We start from the raw sequence: 14,445 nt of genomic DNA on the forward strand, positions 1-14,445 counted from the left end.
ATTTATTCATGAGAGACACAGAGAAAGAGGCAGAGACACAGGTAGTGGGAGAAGCAGCTTCCTGCGGGGAGCCTGATGTGGGACTTGATCCCAGGACCCTGCAGTTATGGGTTGGCAAATGTATTCTTTTCCATCTCTATCAAAAAAGAGAATCAGAAACAATTGATATTCACTTGGAATGGACGTTGGTATATATTTATGATTTTGCCCCATCCTCTGTCTTCATGTGATGTAAAGAAACTTGGGTCATCTAGACATCCCACAGAATATCACACTGGTCCACTATATGGATGACATCCTGTCAATCAGACTGGATGAGCATGTTGGAGGTCTTGGTAACCGATGCTTGAGCCAGACAATCTAGCCAACTCAGTAGCACCAGGGTGTCAGTGATGGGAAACCAGGCACTTTGGGAATGTCCCAGTGGGAAAATTGCAACATAGACACCTGGACAGTTCTCAGACAAGGCCATGCCATCTGCAGCAGAAAATGATGCCCGTTTGGAGAAACAGCTCATGGAGGGGCACTGGGCCCCAGGACAGAGGGAACACTAGACCTTAGGAGGTTAAGTGACCATGCATCTGTGGCATAATTGCCCGAGACATGCTGTGTTTGTTGCAGAATGAAATGCATTTGGTTTTTACTGCAGTGACAACAAGGACAGGTAGTCTGAGTAGGGTTGTCTTCTGGAGTGCGCTGCTGTTTATCCAATTTAAAAGAAAGCTTTCTGACGTCGCAGAGGAGGGACACTTTTTTTTTTTTAAATCTAAAAGTTACTTTTCTATCTTTCTCTAGAGCCTGGTGTTCTCAGGTTCTTTTCTTTTCTCAGTAGGAGCTTGGTAAATGCTACCAGACTCCCTGACACCCAGCATAGGAGAACAGTCAGGTTTGGCCCTGGGCTAAATTACAAAGCAACAAACATTTGTCTTCAGCTCTCCAGCATCTCTTTGCCATGTTTTTTCCCAAGTCTGCACCACATCACCTCTCTTTCCTTGCTGTCTCTTCCTGGAGTAGGTGCATTCAAAAAAATGTGATTTTTTTTGCCTCATTTTTTGCTTTGAGGAAAAAAAAATGGTTTGTTTTGGGAACAAAGCATTCTATAGCAAGTCTAACATACTCTGTTCCCTCTTCAAAGTATCTATTTTTACTTTAAATTTGAAGGCATTAACTTGTAGGTTGAGACCCACAAAATGGAGGCAACGTCCGTGCCACTGCCTATCAGAGACTAACTCAGGTTAGCCTGCTCTCATGGAGAAGCCTCACTGTCAAGGACACTTAATGCCAACCACAACCTTCCAAGTTGGGTTTAGCTAGCCCACCTCCCCTAGGAAACAGAACCTGCTGGCCTTGAAAGGAAATCCCTGCCCTCCTAGCCAATCACACCCTGTTTTGCATTGTCCTTCTAGGGCTGTCTAAAACTCGCTTTTACCCAAAAACCCTTGGGAACAGCCTCTGCTGCTCTGCTCGTAGGCTCTGCACTCCCCCAATCCGTGGACTATTTTCCCTTGAGTCAAGGACATCAGACTCATTACTATTGTTTCTGTTTCGTCATTTGACAAAGTGGATATTCAATTTGCAGTATAATTATTTGATTGATATTTATTTCCCTTTACAACTGCATATGCAACCAGGGGCCCTGGTTTTATTTTTGACTCTACATCTCTGCACCCAGCATACTACCCGGTAGGCTGCAATTTAGAAGTAATGTTGAATATAAATTTAAAAATAATTATAGAAGCATGTATACATTTCTAAATAATTGCTGTAATTGAGAAAATGTCTTAGGGGTAAAAGGATGATGGGATTCAGGGCAGAATGTGACACTCTGGCAGGTGGATAATTTTGAACTGAAGATAATCAAGGCCCAAAAGGCTTAAGAGGAATGTTTTTACTTCAACTGCCTAAAAGGATTTAGGCCAAAAAGTCTACACCAGGAAGAGAGCTGTTATCAAAGATAATTTTTTTTTTTTTTTTTACATAAGAAAGTCTTTTTCTCAGGGCTTTGAAAACATTGGATTACCGAATAGTTGCTCTTCCCATCTTCCTGTGGATCATCCTCTCCCCCTTAGGGGTCCCAGATCCTTCCTTCTCCTCCTTAGCTCAGTGGTGTTGGCACATAAACCTCAATTGCCTGACTGTCGGAAGGTCTCCTGTCTTTGTGGGGCTCCCATCCATATATAATTAAATTTGTTTTTTTTCTCCTGTTAATCTAAATTATATCAATTTATTTATTAGACCAGGCAAAGAACCTAGAAGATAAGAAAGGAAACATTTTCTTTCCCTACTGTTTTGGCACCAACATGGGGCTCTTTGCTGGCTGGACACCACTCACTATAGGGCTGCTGCTGCTGATGGGTCCTGGGACTTGTGACCCGCACTGGCAGAAGGTGACAATTTTTTTTTTTTTAAAGATTTTATTTATTTATTCATGAGAGACACACAGAGAGAGGCAAAGACACAGGCAAAGGGAGAAGCAGGCTCTCTGAGAGGAGCCCAATGAGGAACTCAGTCCTAGGACCCCGGGATCACGCCCTGAGCCAAAGGAAGATGCTCAACCATTGAACCGCCCAGGTGTCCCAAAGGTGAGAATTCTTACCACATCAGTCTTCTGGATCTCTGCCTGAAGGGTCTATCAGAAGTAAGACTGATGACTGTCATTTGCTTTTCATAAGTTTAAATTAGCAGGAAAAAAAAAAAACAACAACTTTGTGTGAACTAGTTCCTTAGGGATAACAATTTTGATAAAGATTTGTTATGAACACTCCTGATTTCTATTAATTCCCTTCCTCCAGAGGTAATCCTTGCTTTCTTTTGGTTTTGCCCTTTATGTTGCTTATCAGGAGGAAAACCATAGATCTGATGAGATTTTCCTTTCATCTTGTTCTATGTCCTGAAAGCTTGGCTTTGTGACCAGTGAGAGTGTTCTCTCTGATATCCACTAGCCAGAAGGTACAAATATTGGCGGGCCTCTGGTGGCCAATTGAATGGACTGGGGCTAGGAGACACAAAGTCAAAGCTCTTTCTGTCTAGCTGTGCCAGCTCTTAGGGGAGTTTATTTTTTTATTTTATTTTTTTTAAGATTTTACTTATTTATGAGAGACACAGAGAGAGGCAGAGACACAGGCAGAGGGAGAAGCAGGCTCTACGCAGGGATCCCAATGTGGGACCCGATCCCGGAACCCCAGGATCACGCCCTGAGCTGAAGGCAGACGCCTAACCGCTGAGCCACCCAGGCGTCCCCCTTAGGGGAGTTTATCCGAAGAGGTCCCAGTCCATAGGGGCCTTTGTCATCTCAACCTCCATTGCTCTGTTAGTGTTGGAAAGTCCCATTCCAGCAGCACCTGCCTGGTCACAGAGTAGTGTGCCTATGACTGGAGGCTTCCCACACTCCTGTGAGAGGCCAGAGACACCATTTTCACTACACAGTTCTTAAGACCGGTGACAAGAAGGCCCTTGCTTTCTTAGGCTAACGCTGGGAGTGAACATTCTGGATCTCGTGAGAGCTACATCTTTTGCATTCTCTTACGGGATCCCTCTTGTGTCCTTGGGTCAGCAGCTATAAGAAGGTTTATTGGTTTGAGTCATTATTGGGATAAAGGTAAGATCTACTCATCAATGGCCAGAGGATGATAAATTGTTTGAATCAGAAAGATTTCCATATTTGGGGAAAAAAAAGTTTTTAGAGAGCTCTCATCCTCAACAGTTGCCTTATGGGAACCTATGGAAAGAGCACATTAGAAGATAGATATGAAGAGATGTAACTGCTAGCCTTAGGGATTCCTGTAACAAGATGAAATTAGAGAATTAGAGAGAGAGAACACGAATTAAAGCCTCCACCCAACATAAAGTCTCCTTAAAATCTTGCCCTGTCTTCTCAACAAATTCCCCGAGCTCCCCAAAGTCTTCCACCTTCTCCAGAAAATCCCTTCAACACCATGTTAGCCTCCCTTGCCCTAGACGGTTTTCAGAGAGCACTCTCATCTCATCTGTAAGCCCAGAATGTACAGGTTACTCATGTAAATACTAAGAGCCAGGAAATGAATTTAACAGAAGCATCTGGAAAGGACAATAAAGCTCAGACATAAAACTTGTTTTGGGCTCTGGAATCAGGCCCTGCCAGCTTCAGACCTTCCTATGCAATAATGCTTTTTGCAGGTATATCCTAGACCCCACCCAAGAAATTCACATCCCTTGGACAACAAGTAACATTTATTTATTTATTTTAACAAGTGACCTTTAAATGATAAAGTTCTTTTACCTCCACTTTCAGAAGATCCTACCAAGTTTAAAAAAAAAAAAAAACATTTAAAAATTAATGCCCCATCCTAGAGGTAACAGATGGACAGAATTTCTCCCGGGGCCTTCTATAAATTGACCAGAAAATAGCTCAATTGCTATTTTCCTATCAAGATTTGATAGGAACAATATTGGAGACTTTTCCCCCTAAAATGAATTGGTCTAAGGTTAAATTATACACTCAGAAAGAAGATGGTCATCCAAAGGCCTTTCTTGAAAGCTTTACATGGACTTTTCAAAGGAGTACTGCACTAAACCAGTAAGATTCAAAATATAGAAATCTTTGAATTTCCATATTAGTTGAAAATTTTCTCTAATAAAAATTTTCGCAAATTTAAAATAGTGCGATGGAGTAGGCAAATCAAACTCTACATGTTTTCACACAAAAGGCTACCAAATTTTTCGGAGTTAAGAATGAACAATTCTCGATTTACAGCTTGAATTTTTAGAGAAAAAAAAAGCATAGTTTCCAAGAGCAATTAGAAGCCCATTAGAGCCTTTCTTTTTGCCTCCAGATATTGTTGAAAAAAAAAAAATCAGGACCCTTACATACAATGGTTCCATATTTAAGAAAAAGAGGAAAAATTTAAATAGTAATGACCCTAGACTTCTGATAATAGAGAACTTCTAGGAGAAAACCTGCATTCTTTTTCCATCTCTTAAATATATAAATCTTACTGTGTCTTTGAAATGTAAATACCCAGGGAGGTAACTAAAACAATGGTCTGAAACTATTTTTTTTAAAAAAAAGGTGTGCGAGTGGGGAAAGAGGAGACCTATTTAAAATACCCCCTGCTAAAAAGGCTCTGGAGCACAGCATCCTTAGGATTTCTTGTCAAGGACAAATACAAATCTTAATAGTCTTCTCCATGAATACTGGCAAAAAGCTTTTAAGTGAGTAATCTTAACTTGTTCTGTCTGCCAGAAACACAATTATTTATAAACTAGTGGGTTTTGTTTTGTACCCGATTCATGGCTAAAGTTTTAAGACAAAGCAACCAGTTCTCTGTTTGTGTCTGTCTCTTTATGTACGTCTATATGTATACATGATAGAAGTGGCGGGTTTCTTTTGCCCCTAGGTGGTGGTGCCAAATTTAATTTCTAAAATCGCTCTATTTAATTGGCTTAAAAACAAGTGCGTTTGAGCGAGGTATTTCTAAATCTCAGAAATAAAATAAAAACGAATCCAACCATTTTTCAAGCTCAGGTGATCAGAGATAATTTTTGGTACTAAATTAGGTGTGCTGGTTTCATTCATACAGACGTAGCTTTAATGTTATCAGCATTAAGTATAATAATTTTATCTACCTTGGTTTACTGCAAGTAAAATAAGCTCATGTTATCTCTCTTATAAAGTCTGGCTGCAAAAAAAAAATAACCTAAGATGATGGCTAACTGCTTTAATGTCTTATGAAATTTTCATGAGTAATTTAAGTATGATTGTTAAAGAACAAGTAAATAGACATAAGTAGGATAAGAATTTTCAGGTGAACTTTTCAGTAATAGCTGTTTTATGGTATGTCTACTTAAAAAGTTTACCAAATCTCTTTGGTAACCTCACCCTTCGAATTTTGCTCAGTTAAAATGAAATGGTGGGAAGTCATCAAATGTCTAGGCTAGTTCCAAATAGGATAAAATACTAGAACAATAGTTACTAAACATAGGTTTTCTTTTGCAGAGATGCTAAAGGTAGTTGGGGTCCATTAGGAAACACGCCTATGTCATAATGAAAATTCTGCTATGAAAAAGATGTTTCTAGATATTCTAAAAGTATTTATAAACTTGCCAACCCACAGAATGCTAATAGAGAAGACAGTTTATAATAGTTTTCTTCTTTACTTTCACCAAAAATGAAGGTTTTTAAGAGTTAAAAACTCTAACATATGTAATAAATGCCGCTAGAAATAATAAGGGAAACACCTCTGAGTGTGAGGAAAGCAAGATGAGTGTTTTTAATAAAATTAAATATGAGAAATGAAAATACATTTTTTGTTAAGGGAAAATAACGTTGTCCTGAAGACAGGCTAATTATCTTAAAATGGGAAGGAAAAATTAAAGGACAAAATTGGAATGTAAAAAAGAAATTTGTAATAGATTTTTAGAAAAGAAATCTTGGGAAAGGAGTTTTAGTCAAGCTAGTGAAGATTAAAATAAGTTTAATTATTTTAAATGAATTTTAATATCCATAGTAAGCTGGTATAAAATCAGAATTTAAGTTTCTTTCTGTTAAAAGGAAAAAGAAAGTTTGCTTGAACTATTGGTCTGCTCCTGATAAAAGATTGTAAAAAGTTTTCCTTTACCTCTTCAAGTAATTTGCCTGGCAAGCAAAGATTTTTGTCTCTTGTCAAATAATTTCCTGTTTTTTTATCAGGTCTTTGATTACTTAGGAAAGCTGAGTATTCTCTGGTAAAAAAAAAAAAAAAAAAAAAGAAAAAGAAAAAGAAAAAGAAAAACAACCAAGGTTTTTAGTTTTTAAAAATGATTTTATTTATTTACTTATTTAACGAGAGAGAGAGAGAAAGAAAGAGAGAGAGAGACTGAGGGGCAGGGGAAGGGGCAAAGGAAGAGAATCTTCAAGCAGACTCCCTGCTGAGCTCAGAAGGGATTCGGGGTTTGATCTAATGACCCTGAGATCATCATGACCTGAGCCTGAAATCAAGAGTCAGATGCTTAACTGACTGAGCCACCCAGGTGCCCAAGAACTAAGATTTCTTAAAACAACTATTTAGCTTTCCAGGTTTGCCTGTGAAGTCTTCAATTGACAATATAGTTAATGGATAGCTAAGTATTCTTTCACAGAGGCATGTAATCCTATTTGACCGAATTTTTAATAACCTCTTTGCGATTTTTGACAAACTTCTCAAAAACCAAATTCTAGGGGGGGATCCCTTGGTGGCTCAGAGGTTTGGCACCTGCCTTCTACTCAGGGCGTGATCTTGGAGTCCTGGGATCGAATCCCACATCGAGCTCCCTGCATGAAGCCTGCTTCTGTCTCTGCCTCTCTCTCTCTCTCTCTCTTTCTCTCTGTCTCTCTCATGAATAAATAAATAAAATCTTAAAAAAAAAAATTCTAAATAGTCTTTTTGAGCTCATACTAACTGAGGACTTTTTAGAGAGTCCCGGGAACATCTCAGAAGATTTGTTCTCTCTCCTTCTTAAAAGGGAGATTAAACTAATTAGGCTTATTTCTTATGTTAAATTACGTGGGAAACATTGTCAAGCAAAAAAGGAATACTGGGGCATCTGGCTGTGGCTCAGTTGGGATAACCTATAACTCTTGATCTCCGGGTCATGAGTTCAAGCCCCACATTGGATGTAGAGATTACTTAAAAAGAAAAAGAAATAAAGGTAATACTAAGCCTTTTTCGTGTTGTTTTGTTTAGTATGTGTTACCAGTGTTCTACAAATTGCATGAAATTTCTAAAAATCTAATATGTCCCGGTATGACATCAGTCATAATCCCAGTTATCTTAAAATGTTATGTGTCACAAAAATAAATAGATTTCCTTGTCAAGTGCTTTATAGTAGACTTTCATCAGATCTTTAATCATGGCTATTTTTAAGTCTTTTGTCATTTACAGATGGTTATGGTTTCTCTGATGCTTTTGCAAAATTGTTCCTGCAAAAGTACTTCATCTTCGAGAAGACTTATGGAAAGTACTCTAGAATACAGATTTCTGATAACTTTGAGATAAGAAAACCGAACTGAGTAAGACTTTTCAAAGCTAATTGAATAACTAGATTCAAGGAGAACAAATATCAATTGCATTATATTGAATGACTGGGAGTATGCTTATAATTTTTAATAGTTTTTTATAATTTTTTGTTATTTGAAACATGGCCAATTAAAAAATTTTTTTTGTTTTCCAGAGTGAAGAAAACTTTATTCACTTTTCCTTTAAGCTACCTATGACTTAGAACAATTTGGTAATAGATAGCTTTGTGAACAAAGATTGAACTTTTATCCTTCTCTCCCTACTTGATGCCTCTAGGATTCATAAACTCTTAGTGGGTATTCTGATTTTTCTGGTGATAATTATTTGCCTAAGTTCACTAAGAATCTGTCCTTGTAACAATACACATTTAAAAACATTGGTTGCATTACCAAGGCTTTAACTGGATGTCGTAGTTGAGAGACATGTACAAAGAAAGACTCAGATGTGACCAGACAGCTCTAAGGAGCTAAGGTTGACTGGAACCAGTAATTCCCTTGGGGAAAAATGTCCTGGTACCTTACTTACAGGAATTCCAGCAACTTTACCAGGTGAGTGAGAAAGGTGACTTCCTGGCAAGTATAGAAAATTCAGGATATTTCAGGGACCTTGAAAAGAGAAGAAGTAACCCAAATCTATAGGTATTACAGAAAAGTCAGATGGTGCGTCCTTAGCTTGGCTTCCTAGCTTTGAGAACCTTTTAAAATTTCGATCTGAGGGGTGCCTGGGTGGCTCATCAGTTAAGTGTCTGCCTTTGGCTCAGTTCATGATCCCAGAACCCTGCTATCCAGCCCCTCATGGAAGTCCACATGGAGCTCCACAGCCTGCTTCATCCTCGCCCTCTGCCTGAAGCTCCCTCTGCTTATACTCTCTCTCTGTCATATAACTAAATGAAATCTTTAAAAATATAATAAAATAAGATTCTTGAAAGTGCAATCTGAGATTCCTTATAAAAAGTTCCAGCACTCAGGGCAACCCAGGTGGCTCAGCAGTTTAGTGCCTGCCTTGGGCCCAGGGCAGGATCCTGGAGACCAGGGATCCAGTCCCACCTCGGGCTCCCTGAAGGGAGCCTGCTTCTTCCTCTGCCTGTGTCTCTGACTCTCTCTTTCTCTCATGAATAAATAAATAAAACCCTTAAAAAAAAAAAAAAAAGTTCCAGCACTCAGCGGTTGAGCGCCTGCCTTCAGCCCAGGGTGTGATCCTGGAGACCCAGGATTGAGTCCCGCGTTGGGCTCCCCATATGGAGCCTGCTTCTCCCTCTGCCTGTGTCTCTGCCTCTTTCTGTGTGTCTCTCTCTGTCACTCATGAATAAATAAAGCCTTAAAAACTTAAAAAAAAAAAAAGTTCCAGCAAAGCAGATGAAAAAATTCTATGTGGTCAATCACTATTCTTGTTATATTAACAATCCAGCCAATTTTTAGATTTATTAAATTTATTAAAACTAGACTTATTTTGCAAACAAATTAATCTTACTTTGGTTATCTCTAATGGCAATGGGGTGATTATAGAGGGCAAAATGGTGTTTCAGTAGATATTATAATATATGGAGATAAAATTCATGATTAAATTCTAGTTCTATCAGTTGTCTTTGAGGTTTTGTTTCCTACCTGTAAACTGGACCAGATTCTGGGTTCTTTCAGTTTCCTCCAATATTTGGGCTACAACTCTTCAAACTAACATTTCCAATTTTTCTTCTACCCTGCTGACTTAGGATCTGAGAGCTAAAATTGCCCTTTTTCCGAGGCCATGCCAACTAACATTTGGATGACTTGACATAAACTTCAGAGGAATCACCACAGAAACTCATGTATGAACAGTCTTTGTGCCTGTGGCTGTGTGGGCGACTCTGTGAGATCACCAGAGGCATTCAGACTACAAACCAGGAAAATCTGTCCAGTGGCCCTTGTCTGTTCTCACTCCATCTGAAGATGCTTCCAGTCTGACATCTAGAAATCTTTTTCAACTATTCAGTGACCCGCAGAACTCTGTTGGTTTATAATTTGCTCCAGTAATTAGCCATTGTTTTTTTTTGTTGTTGTTTGTTTCCATAGAAATGCCTTATTAAATATCTGATTTTTTTGTATCATGCACACCTAACTTTGGGATCCCAGCTGCATCACCACCTTCTAAAATGAGACACAACTGTTTAACTGAACTGACATATTTTCAAGGCTAAGAGATTAATTCAGTGAAATAATGGAGCAATATTCCAAGATGAATGCAGTCAAGGCCCACCACACTTAAGAAGAGGTTTTTACTTCCTCCTTAACTGAGTACAAGAATTTAGATAGGGAGCCTGTACCAGGAAGAGAGTTATTACCGAAGATAACTTTTTTCTTTTTTTTTTTTTTTTAAACAGAAAAAAGTCTTATCCACATGGCATGGCAAATATTTGTTTACCCATTTTTGATCTTCCCATTTTTGGATGGATTGTCTTCCTCTCTTTAGAAGTCCTAGACCCCCACCTGCTTCAGGATGGCATATAAACCTCAATTGCCTGACTGTGGAGAGCCTCTCATATCTTTATGAGGCACCTATATGTGCATAATCAAATTTGTTTTTCTCCTATTAATCTGTCTTATGTCAATTTAATTATTAGTTCAGGCAAAAAACCTAGAAGGGAAGAAGTAAAAAATATTTTCTCCCCTGTAAGAAGCAGTTCCCCCCTATTGGTTTGCCACTGAGCTTATATCTTTGGTTCTTACCTGCACATCTGTTCCAAGCCCACTCCCTACTGTTTCTGATTTGAGACTTTTACTTTGACTATAGCTCAGGGAAGGACCAAAGGAAGAGTAGGAAGAGGAGAAACTGAGGAGTGAGGAGCATTGTTAGCCCGTGGGACCATGGGAAGCAAACACCTGCGGAAATTTTCCAGAAGGTGAAGAATGTTAAAGAGAGCACATGGGGTGCTGTGCCCAGTAAGTGCTTTCAACGTCTTCTAGCTAAAGAAACTGAGATATTCAGAAGTCAGGGATTTAAATGAGGACACTCCATTACTTTTCTAGGGCTGCCATAACAAAGTCCTATAGACTGGGTAATTTAAACAACAGAGATTTTTAAAAAAGATTTTATTTATTTATTTGACAGAGAGCATGAGAAAGCACAAGCAGGGGGAACAGCAGAACAGAGGGAGAATGGGCTCCCCAATGAGCAAGGAGCCCTACTCTGGGTTCCATCCCAGGATCCTGGGATCATGACCTGAGCGCAAGGCAGATGCTTAACAGACTGAGCCACCAGGTGCCCCTAAATGACAGAAATGTATTATCTCACAGTCCTGGAGGCTGGAATTCCAAGATCAAGGTGTTGGCAGGATTGGCTGCTTCAAGGCCTCTCTCCTTGGCTCGCAGATGGCCTGTCTCCACGTGATTTTCCCTCTGTGCCAATCTGTGTCCTAATCTCCTTTCTTAAGTTATATTGGATTAGAGCTCATCCATATGACTTCATTTTACATTAATTACCTCTTCAAAGGCCCTACTTCCATTCTGAGGCCCTATTCACATTCTGAGGTGCAGAGGGGTAGGACTTCCAGAGATAAATTTTGGGGAAACCCAGTTTAGTCCATAACAATTACCCAGCCAAATAAAGACAGTATGGCCCAGGGGTTAAACAGACTATATTCAGAGTCAGAGAGACTGGGGTTAGGGGCACCCGGGTGGCTCAGTCGGTTGGGCTGCTGGCTCTTGATTTCAGCTTGGGTCATGATCTCAGGGTCCTGGGAGGCTCTGCACTCAGTGGGGAGTCTGCTTGAGATTCTCTCTCGCCCTCTGCCCTTCTAGCCCCACTTGCTTATGTGTGCGTGTGCGCATGCATGTTCTCTCTTTTGCTATCTCTCTAAAATAAATGAATAACTTTTTTTTTTTAAAGAAAGACTGGGATTAGAATTCTGACTTTACACTTAAAATCTCTTGGAACCTCGACTTTCTCCTCTGCAATAAAAATAAGTATGGCTTTTGCCCTATTAAATGACACGAGGTGTGCAAATACGTGTAGAATGTGAAGACGTAGTAAGTATGCAACAACTTCCAGCTGTAGTAAGTAGTGGTGTTTTTGTTGCCATCATTGTTGTTATTACTGGTTTCCTTTTACTGTAAAAAGGGGCTAATAAAATGCCCCCCTACTCAGAGCTGCCAGGATTGTATAGGACGCATGGCAAGTAAGCATACGCTTTGCCTGCCACAGAGTGAGCTCTTATATGTTGATTGTGGCCATCGTCTTCATGGAATGAGAAGCTAGTTTCCCTATATTATCCTACTGAATAGGATCTGATGTTGCAAAACTGTGTCTGTATTTAATAAAATGCAATTTTCTTGTTGGGACAGTCTTACCCAGAGAGACCACCTACTTCAGGCAGGAGCTCATATTTTAGTTATTAAAATCTGAAATGAAGCAACATCAGAGGATGCACAAGTTATGAAATTATTTAGCTTAAGGGGGGGGACCCATATTTCCAAATTGCAGAGCAAAGAAACGTTCAGGTTCAATGTGGGTGATTAACCGTTTGATATCTTGTCAGGCTTCCACAAAGTCTTCCTGTATTTTATATATATTTTATATATATATCTTGCTGTGTCTCATGTAATTAAGAAATGGTGCTGGGTTCTTGTCATCCACCATTAAGGCCTAGTCACAGGTAGTTTCATAACATCTGCTTCTTGCAACCTTCTAATTATCCATAAAAATCTGGCAGAAGGACCTGACAGTTTATCTGGAACACAGAATATGAATACAAAACAGGGTGCTTGGCTTCTAGATACAAAGTGATGGCATAAAACAGGTACTCTCTGAGCTCTTATTTTGCATGCAGCGATGTCACCTGTTCAAATCAGAGTTAGGTGCATGTCTTCTCAATAAAGACTCAATTTTGAAAAGCATCTTTTGACAAAATGAATGTGGGTCAGGAATATGTTAATGGTGCTTTGTCAGAATCTGCTGTCAGCTGCTGCTCTGTTATGCCTTGTGCAATCCAGCCAGACACCGTGACTTCCCTGCCTGTACCTGCAGGCTCTGAGCTGTCCGCGCCCTGATACGAAGAGCTGGAGAGCTCTTGACTGGACCAGACACCTGCCTCCAGCAAGGTCGGCTCCTCGCCTCTCGTCACTGGTTTTCCTTGTAGAGGCCGCCTTTCTTGCCCACCCACCTGCCTGGCTTTCCGACTCATCAGCTCACCTTGACTGCAGGAAGTGCATCTCCCCCAGTCGGTACACTGTGTGCATGTGATGTACCAAACTGTTACTTTATTTGGATTATAGGTCCCAGTGTGTCTACCTATATCTCCAACATCCATTTGGACCCATGGATTATGGGCTTATTCTGTCCTTTGGTTCTGAATCCGCAGACACTCGTTTGCCCATTGGGTTTTTGACCTCTACTTTGTTGAGGCTTCTGGTCCTTTTGTATCTGATAATCTCAGGTCTATGAACCCTCAGACTTGCCTCAACTCTCCTGGTCTTTCCATCTTTCATCTGCTCTGTGTCCTAGTGTCATGGAGATGCATACAAATACTCATTTTTCTATTTATTACTCACCAAGCACTTGTGCCTGTAATGACCTTGAGAGGCAGAGACTATGATTTGCTTTGTAACTTTTTGTAAACTGAAGTGCAGAGAAACTTACTGTTTTATGGAAGGCCTCAGACTGGATTTGAACTCAAATCTGCCCTGCTCTGGTTTGCATTTTTTCCAGCCATGGACTTCATGAGCCAATATGCTGCAGCTCAGAAGAGCTGTTTATCTGTGGTATTCATTTCTCTAGTAAACACTGAAAAGGTGGCTGAGCTTTATAACTGTACTTCTATAAATGTATGGTTTTTTTTTTTAAAGATTTTATCCACTTACTCATGAGAGATACAGAGACAGAGACAGAGAGAGAGAGAGAGAGGCAGAGATATAGGCAGAGGTTCTCCATGCGGGAAGCCTGATGTGAGACTCCATCCTAGGACCCCAGGACCCCAGGATCACTCCCTGAGCTGAAGGCAGCTGCTCAACTGCTGAGCCCCCCCCCCCAGGTGTCCCTATAAATGTATGTTCATATTGAATGTGAAATATCAAATGTTCATATCGAATTGTGAAATTTTCTCAGCTCCATGGTTCCCATTTTACAAAAAAAAAAAAAAAAAATGAATTGAGACATTGAGTTTTAGGGCATTGACATGTCACATGGTATGTCAGCAAGAAAGCAGGAGGTTCCTAACACAGCAATAGGATAATTTGTTGAAAATACCACTAGATTAAGAGGCAGGAGACAGGTCAGTTTGAGGGCTGGCTGAGAATCTTGTTATTTGGTAAATGACTTGACTCTTCTCTTTCTTCATTTTGAAAATTGCTCACTAGGTTCAGCTGCGAGTCTTCCAGCCGCTGAAGTATGCTCATGGTTACTGGTTCCAGATCAGCGGCCACTGGCCACGATACCTGAGGCTGTCTCATCTTACTCCTACATC

The sequence above is a fragment of the Vulpes lagopus genome, chromosome 1, assembly GCF_018345385.1.
Source record: "Vulpes lagopus strain Blue_001 chromosome 1, ASM1834538v1, whole genome shotgun sequence".
Lineage (NCBI taxonomy): Eukaryota > Metazoa > Chordata > Mammalia > Carnivora > Canidae > Vulpes > Vulpes lagopus.